Below are 14831 nucleotides of genomic sequence, written 5' to 3'. Positions count from 1 at the left end.
CTGTTGTATTCCTGTGCATCCCTGATGGAAATGCCCCCGAGAGGCACCATGCCACTGGGAGTTGACCCTTCCAAGAATGTGCGTTGTAATTTCTTTTTTTTACAGCGTGGCTCTGCAAGGGGCTAGTCGTTTCTAAATAATCTTTGACAATGTTTTTTTATATACATACTAGGGGTGTGCCGATACACTAATTTCACGAAACGATATTGGGCTCACAACTTCGATACGATTTCGATACGATACGCACTTTTTAACGTTTGGTTATTATGAAAATATATGGGGGAGAAAAAAAGCAAATGCAAACAAATAATTCTGTTTTTGCATTGTTCAGACATGCAAACTTGTAGCTTTTCAGCTACAATAGCCGTTTTGAAGCCAAATAGGGCAATAGTGTGACACCTGACCCGAAAAAAAAACAACATGTTGTCACCCTTTTCACCTTGGGGCTGTTTGCATGCTGAAAAAACGATATTTTTTTCCTCCAAAACGATACATATCGTCACGAAAACGTATCGCGATCGTGGGACGATATATCGGCACACCCCTAATATATACTGTCTATACATGTATATATCTTTAAAAAATAGTAGTAGTAGTTGTTGTTTATCGCAGTGGTTTTCAACCTTTTTCATGCCAAGGACCCCTAAATTGATATACATTTGGCCGCGGACCCCCAACTGAAAATGTGTTGTGCCCAGAAGCAAAGATTTGAGTTAAAAATGTTTGCTTTAAAAATTATATATATTCAAAGATATGCTCACATTTTCAAGATTTTTCAAAAATAGCAGATCTACAAGCTCATAGCGCGGTACTCGTGTTGATGATGATGGAAGATTGGCTAGATTACTAAGTTTTGACTGGGTTTTGGTACAGGGGGAAGCATGAAAGGCGACTAAAGCATCATTTATGCTCTGTTGTACGATGGTGTTGCTTGACAAAAAGAACACATACTGCAAGCAAACAACTTCTCTGTTTAAGAAGTAGTGAAAATAGCAGATCTACAAGCTCACAACGTGGCACGAAGCGACGAGTGAGCTGTAGATCTGCTATTTTCACTAATTTGTGTCCCGGGCAAACGCCAAATGAATCATTTGGGTCTTGAGCTAAAACGTTTGGGAACCACTGGTTTAGAACACGGATCACAGCTTTCTGTGCACCAGTGCACATGAGCAAGTGGTACATGTATCTAAACACAGATTCAATAACTTGTAGATGTGTTAGTTTGTGGGAGAAAACTACCAACGAGGGCAGAAAACTACCAGCCAGGGCAGAAAACTACCACCCAGGGCAGAACACTACCACCCAGGGCAGAACACTACCAGCCAGGGCAGTACTGCTTGTTTTTAACTATGTGTGTTACTGTTTCACATTATAAAGGTCCTTACACACCGGGGCGATTGTTTCGTGCGAATAATGCGTTTTTTTTAAAACCTTATAAAGTCAATGGCTCCGTACATGGAGCGAAAAAGCGAAAAAAGCGAAAAAGCGTCTTTTAATTATTCGGAACGAGTCCGAATTTTGCGTATATTCGCTATATTCGCCGGTGTGTAACAACCTTTAAGGTCCTTACACACCGGGCGACACCGGCGAAAATAGCAAATATACGCAAAATTCGGACTCGTTCCGAATAATTAAAAGACGCTTTTTCGCTTCGCTTTTTCGCTCCATGTACGGAGCCATTGACTTTATAAGGTTTTAAAAAAAAACGCATTATTCGCACGAAAAAATCGCCCCGGTGTGTAACAACCTTTACTGTTGCATTTTTTTAGATAAGAAAAAAAGAAAGATAATCGTTTTTTAGTCGTCCATCTGCCTTCCCTATTCTCTAAATATCAGCATCGGCCACTGAAAAAACATAATTGGTTGATCACTAGTCAGTATCAAGGTCATTATCATAGAATAGAATAGAATAGAATACTTTATTTGCCATTTGTACAAGTGCATAGGACATTTTGTAGCTCAGCTCAGCTCCCAGGGTCAGCATTTAAAAGAGACAGAAAGTGCAGACAAGACAGAGAAAACATACACCCTATCATCCTACATATATCCTACCATACTCTTTAAAAGGCAAGCAGAAATAAAAGGCACATTATCAGGGTCAGTGTCATAGTCAAAATGAATGAATGAATGAATGAATGAATGAAGATTCAAGATCCCGGGGTCGGAGGTATAGTCCAAACTTCCATATCCATTCCATTGACATAGTCAGACATTAAAATAAAACTGATCTACCAGCTCTGTGAGCAGTTGCTATTCGTCGTACATGAAGTACAATGGAGGGTTTAAGTGGTTAGTGCGTCTGAAAAACACATGAGCGTGTGTGTGTGTGTGTGTGTGTGTGCGCGTGCGTGCACATGTGGGGGGGTCTGAGCTTTTGTCTGATGTAAGAAGGGGGGGAGGGAGGGGCTCTGAGGAAAAAATGTTGGGAACCACTGTACCATGTTGTCTCTGTCGGGTAGAAACCCCATTATGTCCAAAACTGTTATTTTTTCAGGATTCATTAAAAAAAAAATTGGCACACACAAAAAAGTACTTTTGATGCTTTCATGTGATCAAGTATAGGGCATTCGTTTACCTAAAAACCCAAAAAGTCAGAATGTGCATGATAAGAGGTTTCTGCCCTGACACACCGAGTCGACTTGCATAGACTAACGTTGTCGAAGGTGTCTGATGATCTGGGGGCCAGTTGCACCAGTTTCATTGGATTTCATTGGATCAAATCGACAGGAAGTGGAAAACACACAGCCTAGGAAACAGGTGAATAGAGTGGCGAAATTTCTAGTTCCTAATACGCGGTGATGAGTTTGAATTTTCTCTTCTTGGTTCTCTCTCTCATAGTCCATGGGTTTTTGGAAAGTGTTTTTTGGTTAAAGGTAGGGTAAGTGATATTTTTTTGGTTAAAAGGTTAAAGCACTATATTCTGATAGTAGACTAGCCATAGCTCCCTGTCTCTCCAGCTCTTTATAATAAACAGAAAATACTGTTTCAGGTGGGTGACACAATTTCAGCCAATCAGGAGAGAGTACCCATTTATCAGCTTAATTCTTTTTACAGCGTTTCAGTTCCAATTGTGTCTGCTCATTTCTTTGTGTCATCACTTCCAATGTCACTTGTTTAATTTGTATCCTGACTGAGTTCTCTATCCTGATTGGATAAAATTGGTACCCCAACCTGAAAATGCATTTTCTGTTTATTAAAGAGCTGGAGAGACATGGAGAGACTCCTGTTACTGAACAAACACTCTATAGCAATGAGTACTATCAGAATATAGTGCTATATAACTTATCTTAACCAAAGAAAATCTCTTACCCTACCACTTAAAGGTAGGGGGGGTGGGGGGGGTCTGTCGCTTAATACATAATTATGAAACTGTGTGGGAATCCTTGAAATTAACAAGGTTGAGAATCACTCTACATTTTATAGAGACTGGCCCACATGAATACCTGAGATCCACATGAATTATTGGACCCAGCCTTGTTTTTCTGCAGAGGAGAATTTACACCCTTCATCTGCAAAATAATCACTTCCCTCCCTGCCCTGCGTGAAGTGACCTGTGTGTGTGTGTGTGTGTGCGTGCGCGCGTCTGTGCGTGTGTGTGCGTGCGTGCGTGCGTGTGTGCGTGTGTGTGTGTGTGAGCAGTGGCCTCTCTCTCATCAGCGTAATACACCCTCCAGATACATATTATGTTCTCACCACTGTGGGGGGGGGGGGGGGGGGGGGGCATGGGGGTTAGCAGTTATTTGAGGTCCTCACTATTTTCCATTGATTACACATAAAACAACCAACGTGAAGGTGTGGGATTCACAAGAACCCCCCACCCCCCCCCCCCCCCCCCCCCCCCCCCCCCCCCCTTGTCATTTTACTCTTGGGGGCCCCAGAGCTACTTAAGGAAAATGAAAATATTTCACCTCTGGACCTGTGGTGCAGAAAAGGCTCCATTCATGTGATTTAGTTGTTGAAAAGGTTGAACATGCTGCGCATGGATTCAAGCCAGATAAAATCTCACAACTAAAACATTTCGTTAAGGCCAAGTTCCTAATCTGTGATTTATGTTAAACCAGCGTGAAAGGAGCAGTTGAAAAGAAATTGCAGATTGAGGCTTTGACCCGGTGATTTTATGAAATATATCCGAGATCGTCAGGGTTTTTCTGGAAGATTGAACAGGAATTCTATATGGCTAGTTTGACCACTTCTAGGCTGCAGCAGCGCTCCTGTTTTCTGACCTAAAGGGGCGTGTTTAACATCTCCGGCGAGAGAATCCGTGTGATCCCATTGGTTCACCGTTCTGTCCGTCACCCCCGCCCCGACAACACAACATTACGAGCGACGCCCACTGCACTCTGGCTGGTTGGGGAAATGAAACACGTCCTATATCGGGTACTCCGACGCGCTGCTCCAGGCTTTTATTTTTTAGCAAAACTAAACTAAAGCCTGGAGATCTAGGCTAGACCACTTCAAATACTCGTTAATCTTAAAATAACTAATAACCGAAACCAGGCTATCTACAAGCTTAGAGAATAGGCTAACCACAAGCTTACAACGCATCACAGATGCGTTGTAAGCTTGTGGTTAGCCTATTTTCGGTAGCCTATTTTGGACCTATTTCGGTGTGTCATAATTTTGACCTATTTTTGGTAGCCTATATTTTGAGTGACACGCTTCCATAGAAGTCAGTCCAAATGGCTGAAATCAGTCGTGGCGACTGAGAACTTTAATCCATGCATGTGTGCTGTGCTTCACAACCAAGACGATAATAACATTCTGTATGCAAAAGACCAAGAACATTTCCAATAAAGTTTGTCATCGAGTATACTGCAGGATAGATAAATCATCGTTTAGGTTTATTATCCGCCGTATAAGCTCTGTGCATCAGAGACTGGGCTCTTTTTATTAGGGAAAATACTGTAGCGTCAATATCGCCTTAGGGAAACAACTTTATTACTAGCAACATTATGGCTGGTGACAAATAAACAAGCCTAGACCATTATCTAACTCTGAATTACTGTCACAAGCATCTACAGTAAAAGTCGGAGTGCTAACGTAACTCTGAAAGTGTATAGTGTTGCCTAGAACTGGATAATTGATTGAGGTCATGTGATCAGTGACATACGCAGGGTGTACTTTTGGCTGAGGGGGTGGAGCCACGCGTTGGCATTGTGCGTCTCTGCAAACCACAAGATACGAGTCAATCCAAAGTGTTGAAGTAGGTCATCCACCTGAACTCCAGCATCCCTATTCTAGGGGAGAACATTAGCCAGAAATAGCGGATCTACAGTCACAACAAAATCACAACGCTTTAGGCATAGTTTTGGTGAGGTTACGAGGGTACGTTTAGGCAATACTGCAATGTAGAAATACTCTATTTTACAAGTGTCTGGTATTCAGAATTTACTTGAGCTAAAGTACAAAAGTATTGGCATCAAAATGTACGTAAAGAAATCTTCCATTCCATGTTTTGAAAATGTATAAAATCATTTTCAAATAGCTAGTAGATCTACACGCTTTTGTGAACTTGTAGATCTACTATTTTCAAATAGCCAAAGTTTTAAATAATGTATGTTTTGTAATAATATTTAAAATCTACAAAGTAACTAACGTTGTCAAATAATTGTAGAGTAAAAGTACAATATTTGCCTCTGAGATGTATTGGAGTAAAAGTATTGAGAATTGGAAATACTCCAGTAAAGTCAAAATACCTCAACATTGTACTTCAGTACTTGAGTACATACTTAGTTACTTTACACCACTGGGCATTTTCACTGAAGACCTGCTTTGTGTACAAAGGAATTACACCGTGTCGGGCCAGGGTTTGTATGGGGTTAATTGGTGTGAGATGACCAGCTGATTCATGTCGTGGTTAAAAAAAATCAGTTGAAAGTGTGTTCTTTTCGACAATTGACGCGGGCCGGGGCGTACATTTGGAGTCTGAAAATTATAGTTACAGGGAAAGGGGAAGGTGTATTTCATGTCAGCTCCCACAGCGGTGTCTGCTGAGCTGGAAAGAGACACCATGGGATTTCAAACAGCCCAAAGCAGCCCACTCTCTCTCTCTCTCTCTCTCTCTTGCATGCAAACGCACGCACACACACACACACACACACACACACACACACACACACACACACACACACACACACACACACACACACACACACACACACACACACACACACACACACACACACACACACACACACACACACACACACACACACACACACACAATTAAGCTCCCCATCCTGTTAAAGAGAAGCATCTGTCACTTAAGGGTCCGTCATCTGGTGTCACACTAAACACGTTTATGTTAACTAAATGCTCAATGTCTCCTGGGCAGCTGAAGCAGAATGACAGCTTGTAGTTTAGGGTATTGGATAGGATCCTCTCTATACCATGGTGGTTTTCAAGCCTTAATCTCATTCCAGCTCGTTTCTCATCCAACTTTGTGTCCTGGTGGATTTGAACCTCTTAAACGGAATCCTGAAACTTGATGGTGGTTTACTTCAGAGTGATGCTGGGGACTTCCAGAAGCATAGCCATGTTGATAGTGGAGACATTGGTGGTCTATATATCCACCTATAGTCTGTATACCGTTGTGTGGATGAATTGATGATATTTTGTTTTGTTTTGTTAAAACAAAAACAAAAAAATTACGCAAATCTTCTCTTATGGGGGTATGGCATAACATTTTCAAATGGGTGCTACATGCATAACATTTTTTGGGGGATCCGTGAAATGAAAAGGTTTGATCTAAATGACTTGTGCAACCCAATTTCCAAAGATTTTATTTCTTGTTTTGCCAGCGTAGGTTTCTTCTGTCATCTGAGAAGTTTTAGTCTAAAGTTGATTTAGTTGACTAAAATGTATTGTGGCGGTGCCTTGACGGCGTCATAATGGCTGATTTTACACTTGGTTGCATGCTGAAAATAGCCGATCTACAAGCTCACAACGCGTCGTGAGCGCGACGCGTTCAGTGATCTTCTTTTAATACTGTTGTTGTCTGCAGAGGTACCAAACTATGTTTCGTTGTGTATGCAATGACAATAAAGCTCTTATCTTATCTTATCTTATCTTATCCTAACATTTTAGTCTAGTTTTTAGTTGTTGACAAAATTGCCAATATATTTAGTCTTAGTCATAGTCATCGTAGCTTATAGTTTTTATTTCATTTTTATTACATTTTCGTCAGTGTGTTAAGGGGTGAGGCGGCGCGCAAGATAGGGCCCAATAGCATTCGGAGATCGTGGAATAGTTGTATGGCTATCCACCTGTTTCTTGGCTGTGTGTTTTCCACTTCCTGTCGGATTTCATTGGATATCATTAGTCATCTGACCGGTTTCATTGGATTTCATTGGATCAAAAGACAGGAAGTGGAACACAGTGAAAAGCCTAGGAAACAGGTGGATAGGTGAGACTATTGGTAGGGAATTCATCACAACCACTTGAACCCTCTAGACTTAGTGAAACAGACCTGAGTTACCCTATACTTGGTGTGCTCTTTTTTCCGATCTACACCAAATCTCTTCACCCAAAAAAAATAAAAAAAGTTTTTTTGAGTACAGGCCTTTTACTTGTAACTGCTTATTTTTATATTGTGGTATATTTTTACTTTTACTTAAGTAAAAAGTCAGGGTACTTCTTCCACCACTGTTCAGCGCCTCCCCCTCCTCCACCCTCACCTTCTGTTTAGTGGCCTGTGGATTACTATCAGGGTGACAAAGTGGTCCACTGGTTAATGGAAATGGGGCAATGCGCGACCTTGTTTCAACTCCACTGACGGAGGGATATAGTCATTGTACCCTGAAGCGAGTCCACACAAAAAAAGGATAAATGCTACTCAAAGGATCGTATATTGGATTGGAATTTTTTTCTCCAAAGCTAATTTAACGTGCAATTTCAAATCAGGTTTCGGTTCATAATACCACCAATCCATAGTTTGGGTTTTTAATTGGTTGTTGGGGACTTATGAGGAGAAATCCTGCAGTTGGTAGAGGAGTTGTTATGGAATGGCTCTGAAATAAAGCTTCTCACTTCATAACCACTTCGTCCCATAACTGGTAGGATTGTGTCTGACTGCAACAGTACAGTGTTTGTTCACATCGTCTCTGTCGGGGGGGAAACCTCATATGTCCATAACTGTTACTTTTCAGGATTCAAATTCAAAAACTGGCAAAAGCAGCAGATCTACTAAAACGTTTTTTAAGTGAAAAGATAAAGCTTTATCTTTTCACTTAAAAAACGTTTCAGGATGACACTTCAGTTCAAGTTCTAGAGACACAATCTCAATATATTTTAAACTATATGATCTCAAATGGCCATGAAGAGGCTTTCCAATGATGTAAATTTCAAAAACAAAACTAGCTCTGCATACTGTAGATAGAGGAACAGCAGCAATATTTTAGGCCAACAAAAATAAAAAAAATGTATAAACCTACTTTTAGCAAATTACGTAATGGTCAAACCCTGAAATAATTGACATACTGTATGGCAGTGTTTGGTGTTGGGACAGTGTAGTTTATAGTTGAACATGGAGCAAATAAAAAAACATTGTTTTTTATTTGCTCCATGTTCCACGAGCACAAAACCAAACACTTTCATGAGGAGGAGAAGCTATCAAAGGTTTATGTCTGAAGTATTATGCAACTCATTCCTCCGTTCAAGCGATGAAGTCCAGTGGTCTGTTGAATCCACCTTTTTCTATTCATATACTGCCTGTATTGTGGATCTGCTACTTTTGATGCTTTCGTGTGACGCTGTAGTGTGATCAAGTAGGGCGGAAAAAAAAACACAAAAAGTTTGAAAATGGAGATGAGAGGATTCTGCCCGACAACGACGATATGCAATGGGGATGGCTTAACCATTGTAGGGGGAGAAAAAAAAAGAGAGAGAGACAAAGGCCTCTCTCATAGAGGCGTCAGTGTGTTTGCGCGGGCTGCTCGCCCGGGGTCTGGAGACCGCGGAGGGACGGACGTCGTCCGTCAAACCTTCAAAAGGACAGCAGCACTGCGGGGAGTGTTGGCATCACACTGCTATAGTTTGGACAGCTTGCAAACCCCTTATACCCCCCGCTTTAGAGCTCAACCCCCCCATTCACTCACATATCGCTGTTGTCGGGCAGAAAGCTCTTATCACCATATTCTAACATATTCTTTTTGTCTTTTACATTTTTTTTGTAAACTAACGCTCTACTTGATCATACTACAGAGTCGCACAAAAGCATCAAAAATAACAGATCCACAAGCTCGAAACGCGGCGCGAAGCGCCGCGTTTCGAGCTTGTAGATCTGCTACTTTTGATACTTTTGAATTTTAATCCTGAAAAGTATATATATATATCTTTTTTCACCCGACAGAGACGATATACAGACATAGTAGAAGTGGTGGATAAAGTACTCAACCGCGGTACTCGAGGACGTTGTGGGCTATATTTTCACTATACAGTATGCATTTGAAATAGTGTCACATGTTTTTTGCCTCGTCTAGAAATGCAACCGGACATTTCGTGCGAGGATCGGCCTCCTCATCAGCCATCTTCGACACCCACAAGACATTGTGAAGTCAATGGTCGTCTTCGCACGCGACGGACGAACATGACAATACTCGTCTTTGAAACAAAGTGGAGTGAAAGTCATAAGTATCTAAAAATACAAGTACGGCCCGGAATGCTGGGCATCGGGCTTACTGTAGTAAAGTTACTGTCGTCCAACACTGGTACTACTGTACACACAGCTTGGTTTCTCAGCAGCACATAGATGGACTTACGATGCCACGGGCAAGATCTCATTCACATGTACATAATCACAAAACCTGTGTGCACATAAACGTGACACACATATAAGTGCACGTGCATGAACAATACATGTACTTGTGGACAAAAGTGCGACCATGCGCGCGCGCGTGCACACACACACACACACACACACACACACACACACACACACACACACACACACACACACACACACACACACACACACACACACACACTCACACTAACACAGGCTCACTCCTGCAGATACAGAGGAAGTCACTGAATTATAAATGCGGGCACACAGGAAATTCCTCCCCTCACCCTCTGTCACTCAGGCTGTGACCTTGCAACCGAATCAATTAGCAGAGCTGGAGGCAATCAGCAGACCCCCCCCCCCTCCCGACCCCCCCTGGAGACCCTCTGAATGCACCCTTAATTTATGAGGGGCTCTCGTCTCGTCTCGGTCCCCTCTTCACGGTTCCCCCCACCTCTGTAGGTGGCCGGTGAGGTGTACTCGCTCGTGCATGCAAACGTGAGAGGCATAAATCCCATTTCTTCAGCGCTGCATGCGAGGGCAGCAGCGTGCGGTATAGATGTGCGCCAGCCTATAGGTACAGCTGCTGGCCCCCTGCTATAATCTTACATGTCATCGCCGTCGGGTGGAAACCTTGTATGTTCAAAACCGTTTCCTTTCCAGAAAATGGAAAAGAGAAGAATGTGTTCCCAATGGATCCAATACAGTTACTGTAGTACTACAGTCACAAGTTCCCGTTATACTTTTCATTGGTACAATATTTTTTTAAACCCACAGACAAACTTAACCATTTCCATTTTCACTTAAAAATGTTCTCGAAAATCACAGTTCTACAAGCTTGCATACAACGTGTCCCGTCGCAACGCATTGTGAGCTTGTAGATCTGCTATTTTTTGGCTATTTCCGGGTGACCCTGTTGTGTGGCGAAGTATAGGGCATTAATTTAAGGAGAAAAAATTAAACAAAACATCGACGGTTGAAATATGGAGATACGAGGTTTCTGCCCGACCGTGGCGGCATCTAGGGCCCTATCTGTGAAATGCTCCGTGATGTCCCGCGTGCCCCCGAGCCTACATCCTACATCCTACATCCCATCCCCGGCCGCCTCGCTCGCTCGCTCGACCCCAACCGCCGTTCGTTTCCGTTTGGGGGGAGAGAGAGAACCCGACACCCCTTTGGAGGATCAGAGTCATTCATGGTTTATCAGCAGCATCAATGCAGCATCTGTGAATCCCCCCACCCCCCCCACTGTCCCCCTCCCGTCCCCCCCCCCCCCCACGCTCCCAGAGGCTCTGTAGGATGTAATCCCTCTTCTGCACAAACGGATCTACCACAGCTTCCCATTCGCTGATCTCCCAGGAGGAGCCTGCAAGGCGAAAAAGGAACAACATTTCCCATGAATGAATGAATGAACTAACTGGGGAAATCAGGCTATATAACACGTTGTGGGAGGGATGTAACAATAAAATGTTTATACTGGCGTACGCATAAACATATCATTGTTACAATATATACTCCCACGGCTTCCATGACTCTGTGGCTGCCGTATACAAGGGCAAGAAAGTAGACGATCTACAAGCTCACAACGTGTCGCACACACGGTTGTGAGCAGGATAGGGATGCGAGGGTTCAAGGGGTTAATGTAAAACTTAAAATAATAAAGGCCATATCCCACCCCCCTGCAGTATTTCAGAGGAGCCCCTGTTGAAGACCCCTGCTTTAACTGATTTCGCTGTCTCTCCTGATTTAACTAGAAGAGCTACTGTAAATAATAATAAAGAAAACGCCGGGTTATTGTGTAAAAAAATACATATTTAGCCACCGGACAGAATGCCCCCGCCCACTGTAAAAAATATCGCGAAAATTGCTAAAACTATAGAAAGCAGTAATTGTTTTTACACTCATCTTTTATTTACTTTAATTACAATCTAAAACATAAACCTTTGTTGTAAAAAAACAAAGTTGTCCTTTAAGTATAAAATGTGAGTACTTTTTCCACCACTGATGAAATTAGAACACAGCAATCCGTTTCCTTTGTCACTGGACTATTTTGGCCTTGCTCGTCGCTAACGAGCATTATTCACGATAAGCACTATACTCACAGCCGTTCAAGGCCGGCCAGTGATTAATTTGCAACCGAAATAAAGGATCCAAAACAACGCTTGATTTACGACTCGCGTTCAATTTGCGAGTTGAACTCACATACAGCAGGTACGGCGCAGGAAATCGCTAATTTCCTCGCGGCGCGCTAAGTCGACTCTCTCTGCTCTGACCGCAGGGCCATGGAGTTCACGATGGCCCCCGTTGCCGTTCTGAACAGCATAATTAGAAACAATTATCACCTATGCTTTAATGGATATTGTATAATTATCCCAATCAGCGTTGATTGTGTGCCTGTTTCATGACCACTTCTCCTTAAGGATCTTTTGGACTGATTGAGGCGAGTGTGACATGACCACTTCTCCTTAATCCATTAAGACCGCGGGAACTCATCCGTGCGTCATTTTTAGATTTCTTTGGCTGTTAAAAAATAGCAGATCTACAAGCTCATGGCGGCACTCGCTTAAATCGTGAACATTTGTGCAAATCTTTGAATATATATTCTACAAACAGTTTTTTGGAAAAAACGTATGTTGCTATGTCAGTGGTGCTCCAACTTTTCCACGTCAAGGACCCCCAAAATGATATGTATTTGGCCGCGGACCCCCATTTCAAAATATGTAGTTCCAGGGACCCCCAGAAGCAAAAAATGTTCGCCAATCTACAAGCTCATAGCGCGGCACTCGGTGCCGCGCTATGAGCTTGTAGATCTGCTATTTTTGAATAGCCTAAGAAATCTAAAATGACACAGATGCGTTCCCGGTCTTCAAGGGTTAAGGATCTTTGGGCTGATTGAGGCGAGTGTGCGCAGAACGCTGGAAAGTAAATGGTACTGTAAGTGTTCTTTTTTTTGCTAATTCGAGTACTAATCTTCACTCTTATGGCATGGGGGAGGGGGGTTAGGGGTGGGTGGGGGGATGTGAAGAATCAGTGATTCTTAACCTTGTTCATTTCAAAGACATCCAGTTTGATATGCACTATTAGACCACATGGACCCCCATTTGATACGGTTGTTTTTTCCATCTCTGTGACCTCAATCTACCCTGTAAACTCCTAAAAGTGTTCATACAATTTAATTTAATGAACAAATGGAACGAAATGGACCATTTGGTTCCATTCATACACCATCAGAGTAGTACGGACCCCTGGTGGTGCCCTAAATCAAAGCTGCAGTACAATGCGTCCGCAATGATGCTTGAAACTATACCGTTACGGTTTAGGCATTTAGCAGACACTGACTCGACCCATTCAATCCGGGGAAGCATCTGTGTCATTTTATATTTATTTGGCTATTCAAAAATAGCAGATTCAAGCTCATATGTAGCTTATAGATCCGCTAGTTTTGAAAAATCGTGAAAACGTGTGCAAATATTCGATTTTTTTCTTTTTTCTTTTAAGGAACATTTTTGACTCAAATCTTTGCCTCTGGGGGTCCCTATTACAACATATTTTTGAGATGGGGGTCCGCGGCCAAATACATATCATTTTGAGGTACTTTTACTTTACTGGAGTATTTCCAATTTTTAATACTTGTACTTCTACTCCACTACATCTCAGACGCAAATATTGTACTTTTGCTTCACTACAATTATTTGACAACTTTAGTTAGTGAGGGCAACCAGACTATAGTAATAGATCATCTTTATTCTTCCCTATACACTTTATTTTGTAGCGCAATTTCTCCCACAGTTTTTGCGGCACACACTCGTTTCTAGTTACTTTGTAGATTTTGATTATTATTACACAAACATACATTATACTTCAGCCCTATATACATTTTGGCCATTTGAAAATAGCCGATTGCAAGCTTTTAGATCTGCTATTTTCAAATAATTCCTTGCCATGAAAAAGTTTGCGGACCACTGATATAGAAACACACGTTTTTCCCCTAAAAAACTGTAGGATTTAGAAGACATTTGTAGAATCCCCCAGAAGCAAAGATTTTAGTTAAAATATTTTATATAGTTAAAGTTTAAAAAATTATATATATTCAAAAGATTTGCACAAATGTTCACATTTTTTTCATTTTGTATTGCAGATATACTGGCTCATAGCGCGCACTCAGTGCCGGGCTATGAGCTTGTATATCTGCAATTTTTTTTGAATAGCCAAATAAATCTAAAAATGACACACGACACTTTCCCGGTGAACAACGGGTTAACAAGGGCAAATCAGAGTAGGCGGGGTAAGCATCAACACCAGTCAACAAACAACAGCGTAAATATAGTCACATCATATAAGTAGAGTGCAAAGATAACAATGTAGTGCTTCAAGAGAAACTAGGAGACCAGGTAAACACCAGACCTAGCATTATGTCTAAACATCGATGCTATCTAAATAACACTCTTTGCTTTTGTGTTCAAGCTAAACAAAACTAAACTAAAAACTAAAAGAAGTGAACAAGTAACCAACATCTGCATGGTATAACTAGCGAAAGAGGAGTCCTATAGGGCAGGGGTTTTCAACAGGGGGCCCGGGACCCCTAGGGGGTCCTCAGAGTTTTTAAAGGGGGTGGGGGGATCTTTGTGTGATTGGATATTTCTTTTTACATTAACCACTTCAACCCCATTATCACTATTCTGAGGAGAACTTAAGCCAGAAATGGCTATTTTCAGCACAGAGGTTTGGTGTTGCTCTTTGACATCTATGAAAATACAATTTTATTAAGTATGTAGTAGGGGGTCCCTGCTTCATCTCTCTTTCAGCTAAGGGGTCCTTGGGCTGAAAAATGTTGAAGATGTGTGGAGGACGTGTGCGTTCCATATAGACGGCGGTGCATCTTTTGGACCAATCGGGTGTGCCGTCTGCTTCAAATAATTGTATTGATATTGTGGACCAGTGGGAATCCTACCTGACACCAGGGTCTACATTTCCCAATGGAAGAGAACGCATCCAATCACTGCAGATGCATTAACATACTCTACCCGTGCATATTGATTCAATTACAATT

The sequence above is a fragment of the Gymnoscopelus microlampas genome (genome assembly GCF_963454915.1).
Source record: "Gymnoscopelus microlampas genome assembly, chromosome: 18".
NCBI classification, from domain to species: domain Eukaryota; kingdom Metazoa; phylum Chordata; class Actinopteri; order Myctophiformes; family Myctophidae; genus Gymnoscopelus; species Gymnoscopelus microlampas.
This window is presented reverse-complemented; position numbering follows the sequence as displayed.